Source organism: Oncorhynchus nerka, linkage group LG18 (genome assembly GCF_034236695.1).
Source record: "Oncorhynchus nerka isolate Pitt River linkage group LG18, Oner_Uvic_2.0, whole genome shotgun sequence".
Classification (NCBI taxonomy): domain Eukaryota; kingdom Metazoa; phylum Chordata; class Actinopteri; order Salmoniformes; family Salmonidae; genus Oncorhynchus; species Oncorhynchus nerka.
Window position 1 is genome coordinate 19125272 of NC_088413.1, and position 15603 is coordinate 19140874.

General features: G+C 41.2%; 1 pseudogene; it reads left to right on the top strand.

Annotated features, from left to right (window-relative positions):
• The first annotated feature begins 376 nt into the window (after positions 1–376).
• LOC115120109 (tripartite motif-containing protein 16-like) lies at positions 377–15487 on the top strand (annotated as a pseudogene).
• The last annotated feature ends 116 nt before the right edge of the window (positions 15488–15603 follow it).

Below are 15603 nucleotides of genomic sequence, written 5' to 3' on the forward strand. Positions count from 1 at the left end.
CCAGCAGAGCTGACCACTAGCCCTACCAGCCAGCCCTACCATCTCCCAGAGAGCTCCAGACCACTAGCCCTACCAGCCAGCCCTACCATCTCCCCAGCAGAGCTCCAGACCACTAGCCCTACCACTACCATCTCCCCAGCAGAGCTACAGACCAGTAGCCTACCAGCCAGCCCTACCATCTCCCCAGCAGAGCTCCAGACCAGTAGCCCTACCAGCCAGCCTACCGTCTCCTGCAGAGCTACAGACCAGTAGCCCTACCAGCCAGCCCTACCATCTCCCAGCAGAGCCCAGACCACTAGCCCTACCAGCCAGCCCTACCATCTCCCCAGCAGAGCTCCAGACCAGTAGCCCTACCAGCCAGCCTTACCGTCTCCCCAGCAGAGGTCCAGACCTAGCTCTACCATTTTCCCCAGAATGGCTCTCTCCGGGTCGGGTGGCTTCCTCTCTGAGGATCAGTTCATCTGTTCTATCTGCCTGGATGTGTTCACCAACCCAGTCTCCACACCCTGTGGTCACAGCTACTGTCTGGACTGCATCTCCACCTACTGGGATGGTATGTATTGTGGATTTGTATATACTGTAGACTGCCTGAAATATAAGTGTTTACATAGGGCTATATACTGTAGACTACCTGAAATATAAATGTACATTTGTTTGTATGTTTACATAGGCCTATATACTGTACACTACCTGAAATATAAGTGTTTACATAGGCCTATATACTGTACACTACCTGAAATATAGTGTTACATAGGTCTATATACTGTACACTACCTGAAATATAAATGTTTACATAGGCCTATATACTGTACACTACCTGAAATATAAATGTACATTTGTTTGTATGTTTACATAGGCCTATATACTGTACACTACCTGAAATATAAGTGTTTACATAGGCTATATACTGTACACTACCTGAAATATAAGTGTTTACATAGGCCTATATACTGTAGACTACCTGAAATATAAGTGTTTACATAGGTCTATATACTGTACACTACCTGAAATATAAATGTTTACATAGGTCTATATACTATACACTACCTGAAATATAAGTGTTTACATAGGGCTATATACTGTACACTACCTGAAATATAAGTGTTTACATAGGCCTATATACTGTACACTACCTGAAATATAAATGTACATTTGTTTGTATGTTTACATAGGCCTATATACTGTACACTACCTGAAATATAAGTGTTTACATAGGTCTATATACTGTACTACCTGAAATATAAGTGTTTACATAGGCCTATATACTGTACACTACCTGAAATATAAGTGTTTACATAGGCCTATATACTGTACACTAAATCAAATCAAATCAAATGTTATTTGTCACATACACATGGTTAGCAGATGTTAATGCGAGTGTAGCGAAATGCTTGTGCTTCTAGTTCCGACAATGCAGTGATAACCAACAAGTAATCTAACTAACAATTCCAAAATACTGTCTTATACACAGTGTAGGGGATAAAGAATATGTACATAAGGATATATGAATGAGTGATGGTACAGAGCAGCATACAGTAGATGGTATCGAGTACAGTATATACATATGAGATGAGTATGTAGACAAAGTAAACAAAGTGGCATAGTTAAAGTGGCTGGTGATACATGTATTACATAAGGATGCAGTCGATGATGTAAAGTACAGTATATACGTATGCATATGAGATGAATATGTAGGGTAAGTAACATTATATAAGGTAGCATTGTTTAAAGTGGCTAGTGATATATTTACATCATTTCCCATCAATTCCCATTATTAAAGTGGCTGGAGTTGAGTCAGTGTCAATGACAGTGTGTTGGCAGCAGCCACTCAATGTTAGTGGTGGCTGTTTAACAGTCTGATGGCCTTGAGATAGAAGCTGTTTTTCAGTCTCGGTCCCAGCTTTGATGCACCTGTACTGACCTCGCCTTCTGGATGATAGCGGGGTGAACAGGCAGTGGTTCGGGTGGTTGATGTCCTTGATGATCTTTATGGCCTTCCTGTAACATCGGGTGGTGTAGGTGTCCTGGAGGAGCAGGTAGTTTGCCCCCGGTGATGCGTTGTGCAGACCTCACTACCCTCTGGAGAGCCTTACGGTTGAGGCGGAGCAGTTGCCGTACCAGGCGGTGATACAGCCCGCCAGGATGCTCTCGATGTGCATCTGTAGAAGTTTGTGAGTGCTTTTGGTGACAAGCCGAATTTCTTCAGCCTCCTGCGGTTGAAGGGCGCTGCTGCGCATTTCTTCACGGCGCTGTCAGTGTGAGTGGACCAATTCAGTTTGTCTGTGATGTGTATGCCGAGGAACTTAAAACTTGCTACCCTCTCCACTACTGTTCCATCGATGTGGATAAGGGTGTTCCTCTGCTGTTTCCTGAAGTCCACAATCATCTCCTTAGTTTTGTTGACGTTGAGTGTGAGGTTATTTTCCTGACACCACACTCCGAGGGGCCCTCACCTCCTCCTGTAGGCCGTCTCGTCGTTGTTGGTAATCAGCCTACCACTGTTGTGTCGTCCACAAACTTGATGATGATTGAGTTGGAGGCGTGCGAGGCCACGCAGTCGTGGGTGAACAGGGAGTACAGGAGAGGGCTCAGAACACACCCTTGTGGGGCCCCCGTGTTGAGGATCAGCGGGGAGGAGATGTTGTTGCCTACCCTCACCACCTGGGGTGGCCCGTCAGGAAGTCCAGTACCCAGTTGCACAGGGCGGGAGTCGAGACCCAGGGTCTCGAGCTTGATGACGAGCTTGGAGGGTACTATGGTGTTGAATGCCGAGCTGTAGTCGATGAACAGCATTCTCACATAGGTATTCCTCTTGTCCAGGTGGGTTAGGGCAGTGTGCAGTGTGGTTGAGATTGCATCGTCTGTGGACCTATTTGGGCGGTAAGCAAATTGGAGTGGGTCTAGGGTGTCAGGTAGGGTGGAGGTGATATGGTCCTTGACTAGTCTCTCAAAGCACTTCATGATGACGGAAGTGAGTGCTACGGGGCGGTAGTCTTTAGCACAGTTACCTTAGCTTTCTTGGGAACAGGAACTACCTGAAATATAAATGTTTACATAGGCCTGTATACTGTACACTACCTGAAATATAAGTGTTTACATAGGCCTATATACTGTACACTACCTGAAATATAAGTGTTTACATAGGCCTGTATACTGTACACTACCTGAAATATAAGTGTTTACATAGGTCTATATACTGTACACTACCTGAAATATAAGTGTTTACATAGGCCTATATACTGTACACTACCTGAAATATAAGTGTTTACATAGGCCTATATACTGTAGACTACCTGAAATATAAATGTTTACATAGGGCTATATACTGTACACTACCTGAAATATAAGTGTTTACATAGGCCTATATACTGTACACTACCTGAAATATAAGTGTTTACATAGGCCTGTATACTGTACACTACCTGAAATATAAGTGTTTACATAGGTCTATATACTGTACACTACCTGAAATATAAGTGTTTACATAGGCCTATATACTGTACACTACCTGAAATATAAGTGTTTACATAGGCCTATATACTGTAGACTACCTGAAATATAAATGTTTACATAGGAATATATACTGTACACTACCTGAAATATAAGTGTTTACATAGGTCTATATACTGTACACTACCTGAAATATAAGTGTTTACATAGGTCTATATACTGTACACTACCTGAAATATAAATGTTTACATAGGTCTATATACTGTACACTACCTGAAATATAAGTGTTTACATAGGCCTATATACTGTACACTACCTGAAATATAAGTGTTTACATAGGCCTATATACTGTAGACTACCTGAAATATAAATGTTTACATAGGGCTATATACTGTACACTACCTGAAATATAAGTGTTTACATAGGCCTATATACTGTACACTACCTGAAATATAAGTGTTTACATAGGCCTGTATACTGTACACTACCTGAAATATAAGTGTTTACATAGGTCTATATACTGTACACTACCTGAAATATAAGTGTTTACATAGGCCTATATACTGTACACTACCTGAAATATAAGTGTTTACATAGGCCTATACTGTAGACTACCTGAAATATAAATGTTTACATAGGGCTATATACTGTACACTACCTGAAATATAAGTGTTTACATAGGTCTATATACTGTACACTACCTGAAATATAAGTGTTTACATAGGTCTATATACTGTACACTACCTGAAATATAAGTGTTTACATAGGCCTATATACTGTAGACTACCTGACATATAAATGTTTACATAGGGCTATATACTGTACACTACCTGAAATATAACTGTACATTTGTTTGTATGTTTACATAGGCCTATATACTGTACACTACCTGAAATATAAATGTACATTTGTTTGTATGTTTACATAGGCCTATACACTGTACACTACCTGAAATATAAGTGTTTACATAGGCCTATATACTGTAGACTACCTGACATATAAATGTTTACATAGGGCTATATACTGTACACTACCTGAAATATAAATGTACATTTGTTTGTATGTTTACATAGGCCTATATACTGTACACTACCTGAAATATAAGTGTTTACATAGGTCTATATACTGTACACTACCTGAAATATAAGTGTTTACATAGGGCTATATACTGTACACTACCTGAAATATAAGTGTTTACATAGGTCTATATACTGTACACTACCTGAAATATAAGTGTTTACATAGGCCTATATACTGTACACTACCTGAAATATAAGTGTTTACATAGGCCTATATACTGTACACTACCTGAAATATAAATGTACATTTGTTTGTATGTTTACATAGGCCTATATACTGTACACTACCTGAAATATAAATGTACATTTGTTTGTATGTTTACATAGGCCTATATACTGTACACTACCTGAAATATAAGTGTTTACATAGGTCTATATACTGTACACTACCTGAAATATAAGTGTTTACATAGGCCTATATACTGTACACTACCTGAAATATAAGTGTTTACATAGGCCTATATACTGTACACTACCTGAAATATAAATGTTTACATAGGTCTGTACACTACCTGAAATATAAGTGTTTACATAGGCCTATATACTGTAGACTACCTGAAATATAAGTGTTTACATAGGCCTATATACTGTAGACTACCTGAAATATAAATGTACATTTGTTTGTATGTTTACATAGGCCTATACACTGTATATATACAGTATTACCTGAAACATAAATGTACATAGGCCTATATACTGTATATTACCTGAAACATAAATGTTCATAGGCCTATATACTGTATATTACCTGAAATATAAATCTACATAGGCCTATAGACCCTGCCCAACTAGAAATATAAATGTACATTGAGTTTACATAGGTCTATATATACTGTCAATTACCTAAATATAAATGTACATGGCCTAGACTACCTGAAATATACATACACATAGGTCTATATACTGTAGACTACCTGAAATATAAATGTACATAGGTCTATATACTGTACACAACTTGAAATATAAATGTTTACATAGGTCTATATACTGTCAATTACCTGAAATATAAATGTACATAGGCCTATATACTGTACACTACCTGAAATATACATACACATAGGTCTATATACTGTACACAACTTGAAATATAAATGTTTACATAGGCCTATATACTGTACACTACCTGAAATGTAAATGTACATTTGTTTGTATGTACATGAGCCCAATACATGCAACAACTTACATCCATGCAACCTTATTGGTTGTTTCCTATTAGTAGGCCTATTTCATCACATCCCCATTCAGAGATCAATTGTATTCCGCCATGTGAATGAATGAAATGAACTGTAACTTGTTGTTGAAGGAGGAGGAGGGAAGACGTGTGTGTGCCCGCTGTGTAAGGAGAGCTTCAGGAAGAGGCCGGAACTTCACATCAACCGCACCCTGAAGGAGATCACCGAGCAGTTTAAGAAGATGGCGGACGGATTGGACCGGGGGGCCATGGTGTTTGAAGGAGGGATTGAGAGTCAAGGTTGGGGTGGCGGTGGAAATGAGGGCATGTCATACGGGTTGAGCGTCCTCCGGTCCCTCCAAGACCCCCAGGGATGGGTGTGATGCCTGGGGATTTGTTGTTGGAAATGAAGACCAGGTTCCAACGACCTTCGAACTCAGAACCCCTCCGCCCGTCCTCCACCCCCACCCGCCCCTCACCCTTCTCCTCCAACACCACCGCCCTCTAGCCCCCGCCCCTCCTGTTGTCCCACGCAGATACACCCTGAGCGGGCCGGCTGATTCCTCCACCGACGCGCCTCTCTGTCCTGAACACCAGAGGGGGCTGGAGTTCTTCTGCCGGACAGACCAGACGTGTGGGTGTGCCGTGTGCATGGAGGGAGAGCACCATGGACACCAGGTTATACCAGCTAAGAGAGAGTGGCTCATTAAGAAGGTAGGGAGAGGGACAGAGGTGGAGGAGCAGAGGTGTGTGAACTAATTCTGATGGAGATGTAGGGTACTCCAATTGCAATGCTACTACTGTAGAAATGAAAACATACTGTATTAACCAAAGCTATATAGTCAGTTTAATCAACTCTACACAAAAGAGCCTGGGTGTTTGAAACATATTTAAATTGTGTTAATCACATGCTTCGAGTTAGAAGTAGATATGTACATACTAGGAATACGGAATAAGTACATTGCAGTATGTTGACTCCGGTCTGTTTCTGTATGCAGTCTCAGTTGGAAATCACAGAGGCAGAGCTGAGGGACATGATCACACAGAGAGAAAAGAAGGTGGAGGACATCAGGACATCACTGGAGAACATACAGGTGGATGTCTGGAACACACACACACAGACACACACACACAGTACACACACACAGTACACACTCACAGTACACACACACAGTACACACACACACAGACACACACACACACACAGTACACACACACAGTACACACACACACAGTACACACACACACACACACACAGTACACGCACACAGTACACACACACACACACAGACACACACACACACACAGTACACACACACACACACTCTCCCTGCCCCTCATCATCCCTCTCTCTCCCTCTCTCTCCCTCCCCTCTTTGTCTTTCAATCCTCTCTCCCTGCCCCTCATCATCCCTCTCTCTCTCTCTCCCTCTCTCTCTCCCTCTCTCCCTCTCTATCTCTCTCCCTCTCTCTCTCTCTCTCCCTCCCTCCCCTCTGTCTTTTCATCTCTCCCTGCCCCTCATCATCCCTCTCTCTCTCTCCCCTCTCTCTCCTGCCCCTCTCTCATCATCCCTCTCTCCCTGCCTCTCTCTCCCTCTTTCTCTCTCTCTCCCTCTCTCTCCCCTCTCATCCCTCTTTACCTCTCTCTCTCCCTCTCTCTCTCTCCCTCTCTCTCCCTCTTTACCTCTCTCTCTCCCTCTCTCTCTCTCCCTCTCTCTCCCTCTTTCATCCCTCTCTCTCTCTCTCTCTCTCTCTCTATCTCTCCCTCTCTTTACCTCTCTCTCTCTCCTCTCTCTCTCTCTCTCCCTCTCTCTCTCCCTCTCTCCCTGCTCCCTCTCCCTCATCCCTCTCCCTCTCTCTCCCTCTTTACCTCTCTCTCTCTCCTCTCTCCTCTCTCCCTCTCCCTCTCCCTCTCCCTCTCTCTCTCTCTCTCTCTCTCTCTCCCCAGGTGTGTGCGGAGCATGAGACAGCAGGCAGCATGCATGTGTTCTCTGCCCTGGTGAGCTCTGTGGAGAGGAGCCAGGCAGAGCTGTTGGAGGTGATAGAGATGTCTGGGCTGCACAGCACCGAGGACAGACCCTCATCAGAGACCTAGAGCAGGTGTCATTTTATTCATTCATTTTATTTGAGTGAACGGTTTATTTCAGAGAGAACGGTTTATTTCAGAGTGAACGGTTTATTTGAGTGAACGGTTTATTTGAGTGAACAGAGAGAACGGTTTATTTCAGAGTGAACGGTTTATTTCAGAGGTTTATTTGAAACGGTTTATTTCAGAGTGAGAACGGTTTATTTGAGTGAACGGTTTATTTCAGAGTGAACGGTTTATTTCAGAGTGAATTTCGGTTTATTTCAGAGTGAACGGTTTATTTCAGAGTGAACGGTTTATTTCAGAGTGAGAAACGGTTTATTTTTCAGAGTGAACGGTTTATTTCAGAGTTATTTCAGAGTGAACGGTTTATTTCAGAGTGAACGGTTTATTTCAGAGTGAACGGTTTATTTCAGAGTGAACGGTTTATTTGAGTGAGCAGAGTGAACGGTTTATTTCAGAGTGAACGGTTTATTTCAGAGTGAACGGTTTATTTCAGAGTTTATTTCAGAGTGAACGGTTTATTTCAGAGTGAACGGTTTATTTGAGTGAACGGTTTATTTGAGTGAACGGTTTATTTCAGAGAGAACGGTTTATTTCAGAGTGAACGGTTTATTTGAGTGAACGGTTTATTTCAGAGTGAACGGTTTATTTCAGAGTGAACGGTTTATTTCAGAGTGAACGGTTTATTTGAGTGAACGGTTTATTTCAGAGAGAACGGTTTATTTCAGAGTGAACGGTTTATTTGAGTGAACGGTTTATTTCAGAGAGAACGGTTTATTTCAGAGTGAACGGTTTATTTGAGTGAACGGTTTATTTCAGAGTGAACGGTTTATTTGAGTGAACGGTTTATTTCAGAGTGAACGGTTTATTTGAGTGAACGGTTTATTTGAGTGAACGGTTTATTTCAGAGTGAACGGTTTATTTCAGAGTGAACGGTTTATTTCAGAGTGAACGGTTTATTTCAGAGTGAACGGTTTATTTGAGTGAACGGTTTATTTCAGAGAGAACGGTTTATTTCAGAGTGAACGGTTTATTTCAGAGAGAACGGTTTATTTCAGAGTGAACGGTTTATTTCAGAGAGAACGGTTTATTTCAGAGTGAACGGTTTATTTCAGAGTGAACGGTTTATTTGAGTGAACGGTTTATTTCAGAGTTTATTTCAGAGTGAACGGTTTATTTCAGAGTGAACGGTTTTTATTTCAGAGTGAACGGTTTATTTCAGAGTGAGCGGTTTATTTATTTCAGAGTGAACGGTTTATTTCATTTGATTTCAGAGAACGGTTTATTTCAGAGAACGATTTCAGAGTGAACGGTTTATTTCAGAGTGAACGGTTTATTTCAGAGAGAACGGTTTATTTCAGAGAGAGGACAATCATATCAATAGGCGGAGTTATTTTATACAATTTACAATCCAAGAACTAGACATCGACACAATATTATTAAAACTTCAATCTCATGAAATGTGATGCATTGTACTAGATTTGGCTAAACAGCTTATTTACATCTTCAGTAGGTGATCAATAAAATCAATTCAGGCTGCTATCTTTTTAGCTACTGATATTGGTGATTGTTGTCTTTGTTACTGTGTTGCTGCAATGGTTGACAAACCAATTCCCCCTGGGATTATTAGTAATAAAGTATTTCTTGTCTTTTCTTTCCTATCATAGGAGATCTCTGAGCTGAGGCAGAGAAGCGCTACCCTCACCCAGCTAGCCCAGTCTGACGACTATGTACTTTTTTTCAAGGTTAGAGATTCTTTCTGTTCATCACATCTTTTTTTCTTTATTCATCCTTTTCAACAATTTCTACCTTTTTTTAAACCGTTGTTTCCTTCAGTTAACTTAGTTACAAGGTAAGAGGTACTTTTCCTTTCTATTCTCTTCATTTAAAATGATCTTGCCTCTTGTTTTTTCTAATTAATTTATTCCTCCATTCTCTTTATTCCTCTTCTCAGACATTCTCCACCCCGCCTCAGACCAGGGATTGGTCGGATGCTGTTGTGACCTCTGACCTCACCTCAGGGGCGGTGCTTCTGACTGTCAATCAAATGGTGGAGCGGTTTCGGGAGGAGCTCAAGAGACTGCCGGAGATCTGTGAGTTATGGCTGACCGTTGTAGAACTCCTATACATTCTATCTATGAGTACTATCAGTTTCAAAGTGGGCAAAACTGGTTGAAATTACATCAAGATTTTACCACTTTTGCTCGCTGGGTTGTTGCAAGTGACAAAAAAAGAATATCACCAATACTGTAGTGTTGAGACGGTCTAATTTTACTTTATGAGCACTACTAGGCTACAATACTGTAGTGTTGTGACTGTCTAACTTACCTTCATGAACACTAATGGCTATAATACTGTAGTGTTGAGACGGTCTAATTTTACTTTATGAGCACTACTAGGCTACAATACTGTAGTGTTGAGACGGTCTAACTTTACTTTATGAACACGACTAGGCTACAATACTGTAGTGTTGAGACTGTCTAACTTTACTTTATGAGCACTACTAGGCTACAATACTGTAGTGTTGAGACGGTCTAATTTTACTTTATGAGCACTACTAGGCTACAATACTGTAGTGTTGAGACGGTCTAATTTTACTTTATGAGCACTACTGGGCTACAATACTGTAGTGTTGTGACTGTCTAACTTTACTTCATGAACACGACTAGGCTACAATACTGTAATGTCGAGACGGTCTAACTTTACTTTATGAACACTACTACAATACTGTAGTGTTGAGACGGTCTAACTTTACTTTATGAACACGACTAGGCTACAATACTGTAGTGTTGAGACGGTCTAACTTTACTTTATGAACACGACTAGGCTACAATACAATATGTAGAGGATGATGTAGACTATCGATTCTCAACTGGTGGGTCGTGACCCAAATTTAGGTCGCAAGCGGTTTTGAATGGGTTGTGTGTGTGTCAGTAAAATAAATAAAAAATGTGATAAAAAAATACTCCAGTCTGAACTTAAACAATTTAAACCAGGTAGAGAGTGTGAATAAATGATAATGAACTTACATTTTTTTTAAATAATTTAATCTCTGAACAGTTTGTCTTCAATCACAGTATTTTCAATATAAAGCTATTAGCAGCACTATTTTGGTTGATTTTGTTGTCTCAAACCAGTGAGTTTATTAACAATGTTCATCAAGAACATGGGGCAAAATGTATTTATTGACAATGAAAGAGGTGGGAATGTTGTTCCCTTGTCATATAATTGCTATATTTAAAATCAATACAGAATTAAAAATAGTTTTTCAGATGATATTTTGCAGATTATTTTTCCCAATGCAAATATGGTGTCGTGACAGACAACCTGGTTAATTTAGGGTCCCAAGGAAAAAACCAGTTGAGAACCTATAGACCCATACACTGCATTGTCTTTTGTTGGCCAGGTCTGCGTCCTCAACCTCAAACAGACCAATCCGTGGGGAGATATAGTCCAAGTAAGGTTTACACGCTCAAAGTACCATCCCATCTGTATCTTTTAGTGTTAATTATGATCTAATATGTGTCTGATATTGATTAATGCATTCTCTTATGTTTGGCCAGGGTTGCGTCCTCAACCTCAACCAGACCAATCTGTGGGAAGATGTAGTCCAAGTATGATTTTCATTCATGTCTGTGTCACACTCAAAGTCCCAGCTCCTCCCATTCTGTGTGTCTAATAATCTATACGGTATTGATTTGATGTATTCTCTTTTGTTTGGCCAGGTTTGCTTTCTCAACCAAACTATGCTGTCGGAAGAAGTAGTCCAAGTAAGTCCAAGATAACATTCATGTCTCTGTCACACTCACAGACCCAACAGATGTCTAATAATTCATACAGTAATTGATTTCCTGTATTCTATTTTGTTTGTCCAGATTTACCTTCTCAACCAGACCAGTCCCTGGGAAGAAGTAGTCCAAGTAAGATTTTAATTAATTCACGGCTGCTTCTGTCACACTCATCCCTTTCCATTTGTTTCTAATAATAATACTGTATTTGATTACATGATATTGTTTTGCCAGGTTTGCGTTCTCCACCTCCACCAGAACACTCTGTAGGAAGAGATAGTCCAGGTTTGGATTCGTTCATGTTTCTTTCACACGCACAGGCCCATTCCATATGTGTCAGTTACCAATGATACATAAAGTGTCTAATTAAGTGATAATGAACGAGATGGTGGTGTTTGGAGGATAAATTGGCACAGGTGTTGTTAGGCCCGAGACGAATATATCCTCCAAACACCGGCTTCGAGGGCATAGTCACTTTTATACAACGGGTTACTAACATATTCAAATAACAATTGACATATTTTCATTAAAAGCGTTAACTTGATTAATTTATTCAAACTATTTCATCCTTCCACAAGATATAAGCCGACACAGATCTAGGGTTGCTACCCAAGCCGGCTGGTCGTTCATTCTATCAGTTCGGTTGCCAGAGAAGCGACCCAGTCGTTCAGTTCTGTATCTATGAATGTGATCCAGTCATTCATTCTAAATGTTCCATTGCCATACTGGCTGGAAACGTTTTATCCCTTGTTTGCTAGCTTGCCAACTACGGCTAACTTACAGTCACGTCAAACACTGCAGCCAAAATATCAACAGTAGCTGCATTAGCATTAGTTTAAGCTGTTTTCTAGGGGACATTTATTTGGATACATCCACCACAATGAGCTAATGAGGCGCGATTTCGCCTGGCGTAGAACATTTTCTATCTCATCAACACGCTGTTGTTCAGAGGAGCTAGCCAACAACACAGCTAACACAATCACTTCAAACTGAAGCTGGAAAGACTAAACTAGATGCACTTCGTTCCGTTTGACCTTTTTTCAATTGACATTTCTTGCTATACTGTATACCCAATGCCAGCTGATTCATGATTTTCACTGGCTGAGAAACGATGCCTGTCTGTCTCATCCCGAATCCCAACACCTTCATTACCATGGGACAGCTGGAGATCCAATTTGAATATTGAAACTATGTTGAACATGTCGGAGAGACAGACAGGTTTATACAAATCTCAGCTGTTGAAAACTAAATGTTAGTCTAAAAAAAATGTGAGATAATGTCTAGATGCTTTTTATAGTGGAGATAAAGTTCATAACTTCCCTGCCTGGGCTGATGAGACAGTGGATTGCGCAGTCTGATGGAACAGAGTAAATAGGCATTTTAACGTGATAGATTTAGCCGGTGGTAACTTGTGGAATAGACACCGGCTGGAATGAGATTTTAACCAATCAGCATTTAGGATTAGACCCACCCGTTGTTTTATTACATGTATTCACTTTTGTTTGGCCAGATTGGCTTTCTCAACCTCAACCAGACCAGTCAGTGGGAAGAAATCCAAAACCAAGTAAGGTTTTGATTAATTTATTAACTCAAAGTCCCAGTCATGTGATAATACATACAGTATTTGATCAGGGGTTAGATGGTTTAACACCTCTCTCTCTCTCTCTCTCTCTCTCTCTCTCTCTCTCCAGAGGTGAGGAGAGTGCAGGAATATGCAGGTATGTACTTCCTTCTTCCTGTATCATGTTTTCTGTGTTCATGTGTCAAGCACATTCCTGCTAGTTATAGACATAAAACTGCTGATTGAACTCGTGATTGGTGATTGATGACTTTTTCTCCCTCTTTCTCTATGCCTCTGTTCTCTCATTCTCTCCCTCTGTATGTCTCTCTCTCTGCACCCCCCTCCCCTTCTACCTCTCCCCTCCTCTCACTCTCAGTGGACATCACCCTGGACCCCCTCACCGCCCACCCACGCCTGCTCATCTCCGACGATGGCAAGCAGGTGCGCTGCTGGGACCGCTACCAGCCCGTGGCGGACGGCCCCGAGCGCTTTGACCGTGTGGTCTGCGTCCTCGGGCGCCAGGCCTTCTCTTCGGGACGCCATTACTGGGAGGTGAGAACAGAAGCAGGGCTAGTTTCATTCCAACAGCCATCAGGCTGAAGAACAGTGGCTCATAATGGGGCCTGATAGATGGCGGGACTGTATGCCAGGGATGATGTGAATATACATGTGCTCAACTTCCAGTGTTGTTGTATTGCATGATGTTGTATTGTAGTGTATTGATTATGACTTTGGGTGATTTGTATTCTGACCTCACAAAATGAATGTAAATGGACAACAAAGGTATCACATTGTATCGTAGGTGGAGGTGGGTGGGAAGACGGACTGGGACCTGGGCGTGGCTAGCCACTCCATCAACAGGAAAGGGAAGATCATAGTAAGCCCCGCCCACGGCTACTGGTTCCTGAGTCTCCGGGATAAGAAGGACTACGCGTTCCGAACGGAACCGTCGACAGCGCTGGGCCTCAACCACAAACCCAACCGTATAGGGATCTACGTAGACTGTGATAAGGGACAGGTGTCCTTCTATAACGTGGACGCTAAGATGCTCATCTATACATTCACCGACAGCTTCTCGGATGTCATTCATCCCTTCTTCAGCCCTTGCACCAATAAGACTGGCAGGAACGAGGCGCCGCTCATCATTTGTCCTGTCTCGATGCCTCTGGTGGACTGAGATGGGTTTTAGTTTTTTTGTTCATTCCTAAAGGTAGTTTCATTCAGTCTGTCCTTGTTCAATGTTCTTCACTGAGCCAATAGGACGGGACTGGATAGGTCAAAGCAATATGGTGGAAGCTATAGCTGATGCGCCCAATATATCCAGATGTCTCATGTCAACATAGGGAAGGGAACAAGGCCAGAAGAGAGGGAACAATTTTCTGGAATGAAATACAGTCCCTTAGAACCATTCATAATGACCTCCTGTGTTCTATGGAGCTGACCAATGGATAATCTGGATACTGAGTCTGGATTGGACTGATCATTTTGACCAATACAACCGACTACAGTCCATCAGTCTGAGAATGAAGGATTTCACCATCTGTCCTTATCACAGGATGGATGAATCTGTCTATATAGGGTCATATGTGTCTCACATGGCTCCCTATTCCCATATAGTCTGCTTCTTTGACCAGAGCCCCATGGGCCCTATGTATTGCATTACTATAGGGAATAGTGTGCTATTTGTGACATAACCACAGTCATTACAAATAAAACATATTACTTGTACATTACAATCCAGTTTTTGAAGAATGTCCACAATAAAGCAAATGTAAACTATGTGGACTGGGAGCCACTGAGTAAGACCCAGAGACAAACACAAAGACAAAGAATCCTTTATGAGCCAGTCAATTTAGTCATCGTATTCTACACAGAGTGGACAAAACTTTAAGAACACCTGCTCTTTCCATGACACAGACTGACCAGGTGAATCCAGGTGAAAGCTATGATCCCTTATTGATGTCACTTGTTAAATCCACTTCCATCAGTGTAGATGAAGGGGAGGAGACAGGATAAATATGGATTTTTAAGCCTTGTGACAATTGAGACATTGATTGCGTATAGGTGCAAGACTAAAGATTTAAGTGCCTTTGAAAGGGGTATGGTAGTAGGTGCACGGCTCACCGGTTTGTCTCAAGAACTGCAACGCTGCTGGGTTTTTCACGCTCAACATATTGGATAGCCTGAGGTGAATGAGACTGAATACTTTTTGGAAAACTATATTAGTGACAGAATATATTTGAATCATGTTGTAATAGGAGTTCAATTGGAGGCTAATCTAATAAATCATTGCATGAATTTTTCTAAAATAACCCTGACCTTGAGTTGTCAATCTTCTTGAACTTTCTAGTACAGTATTTTATAGGCTATTATATTATATTATACCCTGTTAGAGCCTATTAAATTAGCATATTCAATAAGGCTACAAATAAAATATTTATCCAATTGATAGCCTGCATTTCATTA